The 15,574-nt window shown below is 44.1% G+C and overlaps 1 protein-coding gene across 1 annotated transcript in view; it reads left to right on the forward strand.

Annotated features, from left to right (window-relative positions):
- Positions 1 to 15,574, forward strand: part of sdc3 (syndecan 3) — a 36,042-nt gene that overhangs the window by 952 nt on the left and 19,516 nt on the right. The window lies entirely within an intron of this gene.

A 15,574-nucleotide genomic window follows, 5' to 3' on the forward strand; every position in this document is an offset into this window, starting at 1 on the left:
GAGCCGTAGGCCTACTGCGGCGAGGGGACACGGTGGGGTGTTTGATCGGCTGGCCGGTTGACCCATTTATGTGCGTGAGTGGCGTGCGTGTATTTCCGGGAGTTAACAGGGCCTGTCCGGTGAGGATTGGTAAAAAAACCCATGGGCTTCTCTGGTAACCGGAGGGTGTGTGTGTGTGTGGTGGTGAAGAAGGGGTGGGCTGTGTGAAACGCGGTGCGCAAGGAATGGGAATGATGTCATCGGGAATCGCGAGGCGAACTGATTTGGAATGCGCGAGTCTCCCGGAACCAACCATTGAGTCACGCGCATTCAGCACCCCCTCACCAGCCGGTACCAATTTATCCTCCATACCGGGAGAAATCGTTCTTTGTGCTCTTAGTATGATAACACAAGTATTCATATAGCCTACAGTCCATCTTGGATGCAAAAGTGCTATTGTCTTAAAATGGTAAAACACATAATGCCTAAAATATCCTCAAACAAAACCCTGGTCATTCTGTACTTTTCCTCTTATTCACTATGTGATCTTGGATTCATTTTGCTGGAGTATAGAGCTCAAACTACAAGTTTGACTTCGCTGTCCAACTAGTCTTGTGATAACTTGTGAATCCCTTGTATTTCCACGGCTCTACAATAGCCTATTTAATGGGAGAGCGTCCAGGTGGTCTGGTGCTCAGAGCTGAATGACCAGGGTTTAGGAGGTTACCATCCTCTCCTGCGTCCTGGTACCGCTGGCTGCCATAGCCTTTGGCACACATACAAATGATTACTGTGTCAGTTGGTGCTGTTGGCGGCCTACCTACCTCCCTCTAATCTGACCCTGATGACACACACAGAGGCAGGTGTGTTTCTCATGCTGGCACAGGTCACATCACACACACATCAGTGATCTCAGCAATGCTCAGTAAAGGGCTCTCAACAGTGATTTCACAGTGTACACAAACGGAGCTACGGAGCTCCGTTTGCGTCCTGTTCCAAAAATTCAGCCGCACAAAAGTACGTAGATCCCCTTAACCCAAGAAAGCCCTGCCCTGGGGACAGTCTCTCTCACACACACACACACACACACACACACACACACACACTTCAAAGGCACACACACACACTTCAAAGGCACACACACATATCAAAGGCACGCACACAGATTGGCTTACTTGCCCAGATCTTTTGCTGCCTCCAGTGAATGACTGGCCGTGTGCGTGTCCTGGGTCAATCCTCAGTGGATGGTCTGTGTTGGTATTTATTTCCTGTGATATGAGGCCATGATGTAATTTCCTGCTGTGTAAATTTAGATGAAGCGTGATTTTCCCACAGACATCTGCTGCATCCCACAACGACCTTGTTTGTGTGTGTCTGCCTGTCTTTTCATGCCAGGGTTTGTGTGCTAGCTTTTTTGTGGTGTGTATGAAACGAGAGAGCGCTTTTATGTAGTGTGTGTGTGTGAGAAGTGGGGTGTTTTTGAGGATCATGTTTGGTTCGTGTAATGAATCCGTTTCTTGTGCCTGAAATGGTAGACAAAGCCCCCAATAGAGAGCGAAGGACGGAGGGAGAAAACAGTGTGAGAGAGAGAGGGGGCTAGAGAGTGTGTGGAATGTGAGAGGCAATTTGACACAGGAAGTGGGTCCTTCTCACTCCTTTAGAGGACAGACTCTACCACACACATCGATCTGTATAGAGGCACACATACACACACAGATGGGTATGGACACAGCTATCAGCATGAACTGGCCCCGTGTAGCTCAGTTGGTAGAGCATGGCGCTTGCAACGCCAGGGTTGTGGGTTCGTTTCCCACGGGGGGCCAGTATGAAACAATTTATGCACTCACTAACTGTAAGTCGCTCTGGATAAGAGCGTCTGCTAAATGACTAAAATGTAACTCCCTTACAGTATATAGGTCATAGTGTGTAATAATACCTATACTACACTATGTAGCCTAGTATACATTGTTCAGGGTTGGGGCCAGTTCCACTGCAGTAGTAGGAAATGAAACAGGTCTCAGCTCATATCCAGAGCTCTGTTACACCCTACAGTAGGTCTGTATGTCTGTAGGCTTACAGTAGGTCTGTATGTCTGTAGGCTTACAGTAGGTCTGTATGTCTGTAGGCTTACAGTAGGTCTGTAGGCTTACAGTAGGTCTGTGTTGGCCTAAAGCTAAAATCACAGACACTGAGATGCGATAGTCCGGCGTCCCATTGTGACATAGCTACGTGGCTTTAGACCACCATCCACGGGGGGCGCACAGCCCCAACGCGCACCTCCCCACAATTCCCAACCAACGCGTCTCCGGTACATGTCCTCTATTAATTTGAATGTGTTGACAGTTGGAGAAATTCCTTGGGCTGGGCTGAGAATTCGAAAAGTATGAATGCCAACGGTCCAATATTCTAGAACACTGCTGTACATATGCCTACATGTTTGGTACTCTGATAGACTATTAAGTCTATTGAGCCTGGTCTGATAACAAGCAGTGTAGTGATGACGTCTCCACCCTACCCTCTACCTGAAAGCAAGCCCTAGTCTAGCCCCTTCCCCTCGGCTCCCCTTACCTCCATTGTACTAGTGTTCAGTGATGGGACACAGCCCTGAATAGGTGGCACCAGTGTTTCCTCTTGCTCTCCTGAGGGACCACCATACAGACAAGCCACATCTTTGTTCCAGCCCTGCACTGACATGCCTGAATCAAATAACCAAAGGTTTTGTTGAATCAGGTGTGTTAGTGCAGGGCTAAAACAAAAAGGTGGACTGTCTGGTGGTCCCCCAGGTCCAGGAGAAACACCTTTTATAATGTCTCTACCCTCCAATATGCTTAATGGAGGTATGACATCACCATGGTACCCACACCTAGCCTGTCCTTTTCAGATCTCTAAATACTGAAAGGGAAGGGTTTAGAGGAAGGGGATAGGGTGTGGGGCTAGAAGTACTTTTTTCCTAGGGTTAGGTTTTTCATCTGAAATAGTGACTGATTGCACAAGAGGCTAAATTGCTCCATGTAGGGGCTGCAGTGTAATGTTTGTCTGGTGTGAGATAGGGAGATTCCCACCTCTATCCATCCGTCACTATCTACACACTATCTACTGTATAAGGTGTGCATGTGTTTGTAATGTTAATGCTTACAGAGGGGCCTATGTAGCAGCTTGAGGCACAGTCAGCTACAGTCTTTACTCTTTAGCTCTCTCTCTCTCTCTCACACACACACACACACACACACAGAACAAACCCTCAGTAATTGGGCAGTACTGCAGACATCCTCACACACTCACATATTCTCAAGAGAGGGATGCATAGGAAGGAAAGAAAAAGGAGGGAGGGAGACGATGAATGAAAGGAAAGCGAAGTGAGTTGTAGAGAGCTGTGAAGAGAGCAATAGAGGGAGGGATGGTGGGAGAGAGAGGGATGGAAAAAGAGAGAGAGGGGGAGGGAGGCCAGTGTAGCTCATTTCCCAGGAGACAATGCTCTACCTGCTCTCCACGGCCGTCGCTATGACAACCACACTACTGCTGCTGTCACAGCTTTATCTCTCTTTATCTCTCTCCCTCAACCTCCCTCTTTATCCATATCCCTCCCTCTTTATCTCTCTCTCCCTCAACCTCCCTCTTTATCCATATCCCTTACTCTTTATCTCTCTCCCTCAACCTCCCTCTTCATACATATCCCACTCTTTCTTTCTCTCTCTCCCTCAACCTCCCTCTTTATCCATATCCCTCTCTCTTTATCGCACTCTCCCTCAACCTCCCTCTTTATCCATATCCCTCTCTCTTTATCTCAACCTCCCTCTTTATCCATACCCCTCTCTCTTTATCTCAACCTCCCTCTTTATCCATATCCCTCTCTCTTTATCTCAACCTCCCTCTTTATCCATACCCCTCTCTCTTTATCTCAACCTCCCTCTTTATCCATATCCCTCTCTTTATCTCAACCTCCCTCTTTATCCATATCCCTCTCTCTTTATCTCTCTCTCCCTCAACCTCCCTGTGTTTAGTGTGCCTGTGCATTTATGCATACTGAGAGAAACTGTGTGTGTGTGCAAATTCTATAACAGGACTGTAAATTAGAGAGCAGCAGCAGCATACAGTCTCCAAAACCACAAAGCATTCTGAGATCTCTGTGTTGGGGCTTCGCTATAAATATAAACCAGAAACGGGGCACACCCTCCCACTAAAAAACCTGTATATGTGTGTGTATGTGATGCATGCATACATCTTTCCCCTCTTTTTTTTCTCATTTGTCTGATTCTTGCATGTGTGTTTGGTGACGTGCATGTATCCTTCCTCTCCTCTCTTTGCCTCTCTCTCCCTCCATCTCTCTCTCCATCTTTCTTTCTCTATCTGTCTGATGTGTTTCCATAGCGATCATGGTAATTAGGTTACTGAGGAGACCAGATGGGTGTGGTCAGAAATCTGATCCGCCCTGTAGGGAACTCTGGAATTCAGCTTCCCAGCAGGAGAGGCCGGAGCGATAACGGCAGACTAACATTTGAGATACCGTTTAACACAGGGTTTCTCAAACTTTTTAGGTCCGGGGCCCCCTTTTGTGATAGCAAATTCATCAGGCCCCCTTCATAATTTGAGTGAGATAAAAATAGCATACAAGGAGTTTTACTATGACTTCGGCAGTACATGGCCAGATGAACCAAGTCTCGGGCCCTGGGAAGGAACATTTTAAAGGTCCAGCTCTTAGCATCAGAGAGAAAATGTTGCAGTTTTCTAGCTAATTTCCTGCAATTTTACTCTGTTTTGGTAAAAAGCTGAGGGACGGGCCTGGAGAAATTTTATCATTCTCAAATTCATAAACCGAGCTATGGATGCAAGGAATGACCATCCATGATATCAAAATTGTAGTTTTAACAATGTTTGGAAGCTATACAGTAAAACAAGTGTATATTTTGGGTTCTGATGGGGTACGACAATTGAGCTAAGCTCAAGAGTAGAGGATGCCTGGTTGTTCCTTAAAAGTAATTTCCTCTCAATCTTAAATAAACATGCCCCATTCAAAAAATACAGAACTAAGAACCGATATAGCCCCTGGTTCTCCTCAGACTTGACTGCCCTTGACCAGCACAAAAACATCCTGTGGCGTACAGCATTAGCATCAAATAGCCCCCGCGATATGCAACTTTTCAGGGAAGTTAGGAACCAATATACACAAGCAGTCAGGAAAGCAAAGGCTAACTTTTTCAAACAGAAATTTGCATCCTGTAGCACTAACTCCAAAAAGTTTTGGGACACTGTAAAGTCCATGGAGAATAAGAGCACTTCCTCCCAGCTGCCCACTGCACTGAGGCTAGGAAACACTATCACCACCGATAAATCTACAATAATCGAGAATTTCAACAAGCATTTTGATATAGCTGGACATGCTTTCCATCTGGCAACCACTAACCCGGCCACCAACTCTGCACCCTCTGCTGCAACTTGCCCATGCCCCCCCCGCTTCTCCTTCACACAAATTCAGACAGCTGATGTTTTGAAAGCGCTGCAAAATCTGGACCCCTACAAATCAGCTGGGCTAGACAATCTGGACCCTTTCTTTCTAAAACTAGCCGCCGAAATTGTCGCAACCCCTATTACTAGTCTGTTCAACCTCTCTTTCATAACGTCTGAGATCCCCAGAGATTGGAAAGCTGCCGCGGTCATCCCCCTCTTCAAAGGGGGTGACACTCTAGATCCAAACTGCTACAGACCTATATCCATCCTGCCCTGCCTTTCGAAAGTATTCGAAAGCCAAGTTAACAAACAGATCATTGACCATTTCGAATACCACCGTACCTTCTCCGCTATGCAATCCGGTTTCCGAGCTGGTCACGGGTGCACTTCAGCCACGCTCAAGGTCCTAAACGATATTATAACCGCGATTGATAATAGACAGTACTGTGCAGCCGTCTTCATCGACCTGGCCAAGGCTTTCGACTCTGTCAACCACCGCATTCTTATTGGCAGACTAAATAGCCTTGGTTTCTCAAATGACTGCCTCGCCTGGTTCACCAACTACTTCTCAGATAGAGTTCAGTGTGTCAAATCGGAGGGCCTGTTGTCTGGACCTATGGCAGTCTCTATGGGGGTGCCACAGGGTTCAATTCTTGGGCCGACACTTTTCTCCGTGTATATCAATGATGTCGCTCTTGCTGCTGGTGACTCTCAGATCCACCTCTACGCAGACGACACCATTTTGTATACATCTGGCCCTTCATTGGACACTGTGTTAACAAACCTCCAAACGAGCTTCAATGCCATACAACAATCCTTCAGTAGCCTTCAACTGCTCTTAAACACTAGTAAAACTAAATGCATGCTTTTCAATCGAACGCTGCTAGCACCCGCCCACCCGACTAGAATCACCACTCTCGACGGGTCTGACCTAGAGTATGTGGACAACTACAAATATCTAGGTGTCTGGTTAGACTGTAAACTCAACTTCCAGACTCACATAAAGAATCTCCAATCCAAAGTTAAATCTAGAATCGGCTTCCTATTTCGCAACAAAGCCTCCTTCACTCATGCTGCCAAACATGCCCTCGTAAAACTGACTATCCTACCGATCCTTGACTTCGGCGATGTCATTTACAAAATAGCCTCCAACACTCTACTCAGCAAATTGGATGTAGTCTATCACAGTGCCATCCGTTTTGTCTCCAAAGCCCCGTACACTACCCACCACTGTGACCTGTACGCTCTTGTTGGCTGGTCCTCACTACATGTTCGTCGTCAAACCCACTGGCTCCAGGCCATCTATAAATCACTGCTAGGCAAATCCCCGCCTTATCTTAGCTCATTGGTCACCATAGCAGCACCCACCCGTAGTCTGCGCTCCAGCAGGTATATCTCTCTGGTCATTCCCAAAGCCAACACCTCCTTTGGCCGCCATTCCTTCCAGTTCTCTGCTGCCAATGACTGGAACGAATTGCAAAAATCTCTGAAGCTGGAGACTCTTATCTCCCTCAATAACTTTAAGCATCAGTTGTCAGAGCACCTTACCGATCACTGCACCTGTACACAGCCCATCTGAAATTAGCCCACCCAACTACCTCATCCCTATATTGTTATTTATTTTGCTCTTTTGCACCCCAGTATCTCTATTTGCACATAATCTCTTGCACATCTAGCATTCCAGTGTTAATACTATTGTAATTATTCTGCACTATAGCCTATTTATTGCCTTACCTCCATAACTTGCTACATTTGCACACACTGTATATATATATTCTGTTGTATTTCTGACTTTATGTTTTTTTTACCCCATATGTAACTCTGTGTTGTTTTTATTGCACTACTTTGCTTTATCTTGGCCAGGTCGCAGTTGTAAATGAGAACCTGTTCTCAACTGGCTTACCTGGTTAAATAAAGGTGAAAAAAAAAAAAAAGAAAAAAAAAAAAAAGAGGCTAGTTATATTCTTCAAGAATCAATGGGTATACCGTGGTATTCCATACCAAAAATCGATGTATTAACTAAGGATTCTTGCTTTAAATTACAGTGCATTTATGAAAAAAAATCTAATTAAACAATTGGGGGGGAATACAATAAGTATTAAAGAGCCACTGAACATGCCGATTGGCACGTGTGTTTTTCTCTTGCTCATTAGGAAAACAAAATTTCAGTCTTGGGGGTGTGTTTCCTGACCGATTCTGCGTTTGGTCCCCCCATTTTTTTTTCATTTTTTTTTTTCATTTCACCTTTATTTAACCAGGTAAACCAGTTGAGAACAAGTTCTCATTTACAACTGCGACCTGGCCAAGATAAAGCAAAGCAGTGCGATAAAAACAACAACACAGAGTTACATATGGGGTAAAACAAAACAAAGTCAAAAATACAACAGAAATACATATATATACAGTGTGTGCAAATGTAGCAAGTTATGGAGGTAAGGCAAATAGGCTATAGTGCAAAATAATTACAATTAGTATTAACACTGGAATGATAGATGTGCAAGAGATGATTGTGCAAATAGATATACTGGGGTACAAATGAGCAAAATAAATAACAATATAGGGATGAGGTAGTTGGGCGGGCTAATTTCAGATGGGCTGTGTACAGGTGCAGTGATCGGTAAGGTGCTCTGACAACCCATGAGTCACTGGAAGCCTATTTCACTTTTTCAAAATCCCCAGAATGAATCTAAGATAACTCAAGAAATCTGTAATTAATTTTGACGTTTTTGCCGAAGGATGTTTTAGTTGCGCAATTTTACATCTAACTAAGGTGTTTGGTGCAGTATTTCTCAAGTTAAATGTGCGACATGTTGTCTTATGTAAACAAAGTCGGAGCTGCTGGGCAGGTCTGTCTCACTGTTTATGCTATTGGATAGAGTGCAATCACCGTAGTGGTTCAGCCAATGTTAGTGGGCAAATGGACATCATCAAATCATAACACAAACTCAGTTTTAGAAGAGACTGACTTTATGACCAAAATGATCCTATTTACACTTTGTAGTCAATTTTGACACTAGAATAACTGTTTCTGACTCATATCAATTCCACGGGCCATTTTCAAAGGGATTTGTTGCTTTTTAAAGACAGTCACTCTTTAAGTTGAAGAATGGATAATTGGTGGAGCAGTGTGGATACCAATATCCCACTATGTTGCCCAGGGTTAAGAACATTAATTGTAGATTAATAATATTACATTGTACTTTATTGCACCTTCTAAATTTATTCCACCAGTCCCTTGGCTGAAATTTGTTTAATCTGTTAGAAATATTCATGAAAACATTAAATGTAAAAAATAAACTTTTTAAAAACTTTTTTATATTTGGAGATCTGGCTGCGGACCTCCTACAGTACCTCCACAGACCCCACTTTGAGAACCCCTGGTTTAACGGTTAACGGAGTTAAAATGTTTGACATGTTTTTGGTGTTTTAGTTTTTGGCTCTTGGGGACAACTAGCATTCCTCTAACCTCAGTAACCAATAACATGGATGGATGTGGATCAATCCGTGTGTGTGTGTGTTAGGCTTGGGTGGTATACCATGTATGTATGTATGTATGTATGTATGTATGTGTGTATGTATGTATGTATGTATGTATGTATGTGTGTGTATATATATATATATATATATTTATACCTGGGTGTTTGGAAATAGCCACTGGATGGTATTACCGTCAATACCATTGAAACTATTTATTTGAAGTTGTTTTAATAGATTTGAATATTTGTAGCTACTTTTTAAGTAAATACCTGCAGTCAACTTGTGCAATACGTTAGGAGATAAAGAAGATTGTGTTCTTCATTTCACCTGTCACCTAATTTTTCATTATGAAGCTTACTGGTAGTCGCCAGTCACGTGGTGTTTGTTTACAAGCACACAACAACGAGAAACCGGAGCCTTGCGAATCACTCACTGTTGTGCAGCACGCGCCAGGTGATCTAGCTACAGTATGGAATTCACAACTAAATGTTTGCCAGCTTGATATCTTATAACTATTAAAGCTGTAATATGTAACTTTTTGGGCGACCTGACCAAATTCACATAGAAATGTAAGTTATAGATATGTCATTCTCATTGAAAGTCTAAGAAGCAGTAGATCTGTTGCACTATTTCTATGCTTCCCGTTCTTAAGTTTCGTTTTAGCATCTTTTACTTTCTGTTTTGTATGGCCAGCTGAAAATACAATATTTTTGGTTATTGGAAATATATTTCATAGCAGTTTAGATGGTACAATGATGCTCTACAATATACAGTACCAGTCAAAAGTTTGGACACACCCTACTCATCCAAGGGTTTTTCTTTATTTCTTCTATTTTCTACATTATAGAATAATAGTGAAGACATCAAAACTATGAAATAACACATATGGAATCATGTAGTAACCTTCAAAGTAGCCACCCTTTGCCTTGATGACAGCTTTGCACACTCTTGGCATTCTCTCAACCAGCTTCACCTGGAATGCTTTTCCAACAGTTTTGAAGGAGTTCCCACATATGCTGAGCACTTGTTGGCTGCTTTTCCTTCACTCTGCGGTCCAACTCATCCCAAACCATCTCAATTGGGTTGAAGTCGGGTGATTGTGGAGGCCAGGTCATCTGATACAGCACTCCATCACTCTCCTTCTTGGTCAAATAGCCCTTACACAGCCTGGAGGTGTGTTTTGGGTCATTGTCCTGTTGAAAAACAAATTATAGTCCCACTAAGCGCAAACCAGACGGGATGGCGTGGCGCTGCAGAATGCTGTGGTAGCCATGCTGATTAAGTGTGCCTTGAATACTAAATAAATCACTGACAGTGTCACCAGAAAAGCACCATCACACCTCCTCCTCCGTGCTTCACGGTGGGAACCACACATGTGGAGATCATCCGTTCACCTACTCACAAAGACACCAAAAATCTCAAATTTGGACTCATCAGACCAAAGGACAGAATTCCACCGGTCTAATGTCCATTGCTCGTGTTTCTTGGCCCAAGCAAGTCTCTTCTACTTATTGGTGTCCTTTAGTAGTGGTTTCTTTGCAGCAATTCGACCATGAAGGCCTGATTCACGCAGTCTCCTCTGAACAGTTGTAGTTGAGATGTGTCTGTTACTTGAACTCTGTGAAGCATTTATTTGGGCTGCAATCTGAGGTGCAGTTAATTGCCGATTTCTGAGGCTGGTAACTCTAATGAACTTATCCTCTGCAGCAGAGGTAACTCTTCCTTTCCTGTGGCGGTCCTCGTGAGAGCCAGTTTTATCATAGCAGTTGATGGTTTTTGCGACTGCACTTGAAAAAACTTTCAAAGTTCTTGAAATTGTCTGGATTGACTGACGTTCATGTCTTAAAGTAATGATGGACTGTCGTTTTTCTTTGCTTATTTGAGCTGTTCTTGCCATAATATAAATATAAAAAATTTAATATGCCATTTAGCAGACGCTTTTATCCAAAGCGACTTACAGTCATGTGTGCATACATTTTTGTGTATGAGTGGTCCCGGGGATCGAACCCACTACCTTGGCGTTACAAGCGCCGTGCTCTACCAGCTGAGCTACAGAGGATCACAATATGGACTTGGTCTTTTACCAAATAGGGCTATCTTCTGTATACCAACCCTAACTTGTCACAACACAACTGATTTACTCAAACGCATTAAGAAGGAAATAAATTCCACAAATTAACTTTTAACAAGGCACATCTGTTAATTGAAATATAGTCTCCTGAGTGGCGTAGTGGTCTAAGGCACTGCATTGCAGTGCTAGCTGTGCCACTAGAGATCCTGGTTCAAATCCAGGCTCTGTCGCAGCCGGCCGCGACCGGGAGACTCATGGGCAGCGCACAGTTGTCCAGGGTAGGGGAGGGAATGGCCGGCAGGGATGTAGCTCAGTTGATAGAGCATGGCGTTTGCAACGCCAGGGTTGTGGGTTCGATTCCCACGGGGGACCAGTATGAAAAAAATAAAAATATGTATTCACTAACTGTAAGTCGCTCTGGATAAGAGCGTCTGCTAAATGACTTAAATGTAAATGTAAATTAAATGCATTCCAGGTGACTACCTCATGAAGCTGGTTTAAGAGAATGCCAAGAGTGTGCAAAGCTGTCATCAAGGCAAAGGGTGGCTACTTTGAAGAATATAGAATATAAAATCTATTTAGATTTGTTTAACACTTTTCTGGTTACTACATGATTCCATATGTGTTATTTCATAGTTTTGATGTCTTCACTATTATTCTACAATGTAAAAAATGAAGAAAAACCCTTGAATGAGTATACTGGTACTGTACATTGCTTGTTTAGTCACACAAACTGAAATTAGGCAAACTATTAGAATTTTAGCAACCAGGAAATGGAGTAGCGATTTCTGCATATTGCACCTTTTAAGTTAACTGTCTAAATTTTGCTAAATGTTCTGCAGTTGTGCATTTGGTTTGCTAATTTAGTAGCTAGTTAGCTATCTAGCTAATTGGTCAGCTTCTTCCAAAATCAAGCTTCGCTTAATAACAGCAGAGAATCCCCTCCTGGATCAAGAGCCTTGCTGTCTAATATTTGTTTTGTGTGTGCAGCAAACTGTGAGTAGCATTTCTGACTTACTTGTATAACTTTATGAGCTGGGATGTCTGTCCTGAAAATAGTTTAGGTCGGAGACTATAAAATGTTTTCAATGCGCTCGTTAGCATTTAGTTAGCATTCTCTATGGGAATGTACATGTACTTGTTGGCATTGCTAACCTTCGGATTACAGAGGCTCAGTGGGGTTTGAAAATAGCGCCCCATTGTGTTCAGTGCTGGTATTACTTGATATCCCGGTATGGCACAAGGCCGGTATGAAGGTATGGCAATCTGGATACCGCCCAAGGTGTGTGTGTGTGTGTGTGTGTGTGTGTGCGCGCACGTTTGTGATTTGATTGTTTGCATGCGTTTATGTGCTCACATCACTAAGGAATTATCGTGGTCCACACACACCAACACAGTAGTGAAGAAGCACGACAACGCCTCTTCCCCCTCAGGAGGCTGAAAAGATTTGGCATGGGCCCTCAGATCCTCAAAAAGTTATACAGCTGCAGCATTGAGAGCATCTTTACTGGCTGCATTACCGCTTGGTATGGCAACTGCTTGGCATCCGACCGCAAGGCGCTACAGAGGGTAGTGTTTACGGCCCAGTACATCACTGGGGCCGAGCTCCCTGCCATCCAGGACCTTTATACCAGGCGGTGTCAGAGGAATGCCCTAAAAATGGTCAAAGACTAGCCACCAAAGTCATAGACTGTTCTCTCTGCTACCGCATGGCAAGCGGTACCGACGCACCAAGTCTGGAACCAACAGGACCCTGAACAGCTTCTTCCCCCAAGCCATAAGACTGCTAAATAATTAGTCTGGGTAGCTATTGGTTAACTATATAACTATCTGCATTGACCTTTTTGCACTAACTCATTTGACTCACCACATATACTGCTGCTACTGTTTATTATCTATCCTGTTGCCTAGACACTTTATCCCTACCTATTAGGGCCGGGAGGATACCAGTATTGCGATACTCGTAAGTGTCGTGCCAAGAAACAAACATCATTATGTTGTCATCCAGAGTCACATTTATTTATTTTCCAGGCTATAGCACACAATATCTTACATACAGCAGATTTTTAAAGGTCTGCTTTGTGTTTTCATTCTTGCCATGAGAAAATATTGCCGTACTACCTATATGTACATATCTACCTCAATTACCTCGTACCCCTGCACATCGACTCAGTACTGGTACCGTGTATATAACCAAGTTATCGTTACTTGTGTATTTAGTCCTCGTTTGATTATTTTTCTATAATTTCTCTTATTTTCTCTCTGCGTTGTTGAGAAGGGCCCGTAAGTAAGCGTTTCACTGTTAGTCTTGATGTGTGTGTTGATATGTTGTGGGGTTATGTGCTGGACACAGGAAGTGTGTATTTATAGATCCGGCCTTTGAGCTTCATCTGAGGAGGGGTGGGGGGGGGACTTCCTGTGTGTGTGTGTGTTTTTGAATAATTTAGCCAGTGTCCCGACAGAGGAGTGAACGAGGTCAGAAGCTCCTGCTACAACCGTCTCTTTCCATCCCTCACTCCCCCTCTCCAATCCCTCACTCCCCCTCTCCTTCCCCCATCCCTCACTCCCCCTCTCCCTCCCCCATCCCTCCATTTTTACATCTCTTCCCACTATCTCAGAGATTCTCTATTTACATCTCTCTCTCTCTCTCAGTACATCTCTCTCCCCTCTTTTTCCCTCCCTCTCCCTCCTTCCTTACATCTCCCATCCCTATTTCCTCCTCCATTACTAGAGAAGGATCAGATCTCGACCACAGAAGCTCATGTAGAGTTTAGCCACAGATGACCGTGTGTCGATGCAAATATAACCACCATCTGTGTCACCACGGAAACAGATTACCTTTGATATTGATTTTAAAATCCAAGTGCACCATATTACAATGTAATGTCGTATCTGTAAGCTATGTTACATTCTGCGACTAAGTGTAAAGCTGTAATGCTGTAAGGAAATTGGTAGTTGATTGGTTAATGTCTTAATCTGAACTATTACTGTACTGCCTGAATGAAACATATATTCCTTGAATAAGGACTCAACGTCTGGCATTATTGGGAATAGATTCTGTGCTTCAAAGCAAAGTAAAAGCCGTAGACGCTAATGTGTGTGTGTGTGTGTGTGTGCTAGACCCCCTTGTGTTAACCTTTCAACCCAGCTCTTTAGATGGTTCTTTCCAAGGCGTTTGCAGCCTGAATGAGCTACTGAAGCTAATGATCGGTGTGTGTGTGTGTGTGTGTGTGTGTGTGTGTGTGTTTCATCCATTTCTGTCTGCATGAGGAGACACACACCAGTGGAGGCTGCTGAGGGGAGGACGGCTCATAATAATGGCTGGAACGGAGCAAATGGAATGGCATCAAACACATGGAAACCATGTGCGCTCCTCCGCACACTCCACTGGCTTCCAGTTGAAGCTCGCATCTGTTACAAGACCATGGTGCTTGCCTATGGAGCTGTGAGGGGAACGGCACCTCCGTACCTTCAGGCTCTGATCAGTCCCTACACCCAAACGAGGGCATTGCGTTCATCCACCTCTGGCCTGCTGGCTCCCCTTCCTCTGCGGAAGCATAGTTCCCGCTCAGCCCAGTCAAAACTGTTCGCTGCTCTGGCACCCCAATGGTGGAACAAGCTCCCTCACGACGCCAGGACAGCGGAGTCACTCACCACCTTCCGGAGACATTTGAAACCCCACCTCTTTAAGGAATACCTGGGATAGGATAAAGTAATCCTTCTACCCCCCCCCCCCTCTTAAAAAAAAAATATATATATATATATTGTAAAGTGGTTATCCCACTGGTTATAGGGTGAATGTACCAATTTGTAATTCGCTCTGGATAAGAGCGTCTGCTAAATGACGTAAATGTAAATGTATTTGACACCATTCCACTAATACCGCCCCAGCCATTACCACAAGCCCATCCTCCCCAATTAAGGTGCCACCAACCTCCTGTGACACACACACTGCATGCGTGCAGGTTGTCGATAGTTTCAGGCTTCTCATACACACACAAACATGAATGATACACACCCTCACCCTCTCTCTCTCCGTCTCAACCTCTCTCTCTCTGTCTCACCCTTTCTCTCTCTGTCTTACCCTCACCTCTCTGTCTCTCCCTCTCTTTCTGTCTCACCAGCAGCAGGTAATTCATTGTTAATCTTTCATCCCAACAGTTCTGGATTACCCCTAATCTCTACCAGCAGGGAGCCAGGCCACAGAGACGTGTGTGTGATTGATATTGTCTTGTGTCCCTACTGAACGGAGTTGTCATGTGAAATGATGATATACTGAGTCAGGACAGACTGACTCACCTTCGCCAGACGCACTACATTAAGGAGAGAGAGTAGGGGGCATATAGATTCAGAGAGAGACGGTAGAAGCAGCCAAGTTGAGAGGGAGAGAGAGGTAGAGCAAGAAGGAGATGAAGAGGGAGGGAGAGAGAGGTAGAGGAAGAAGGAGAGGGACAGTAGGAAGTGTCAGCAGTAGAAAGATATAGTGGTGGTTAACGGATGTTTCTAAAGAGCTTAGTAGAGCTGAGAGGGATTGAATGGACAGAACAACCTGGACATGATTAGAGAGAGCGAGAGAGAGAGAGAGAGAATTGTTTGTTCAGT

Source organism: Coregonus lavaretus, assembly GCF_964263955.1.
Source record: "Coregonus lavaretus genome assembly, chromosome: 3".
In the NCBI taxonomy this organism is placed as follows: domain Eukaryota; kingdom Metazoa; phylum Chordata; class Actinopteri; order Salmoniformes; family Salmonidae; genus Coregonus; species Coregonus lavaretus.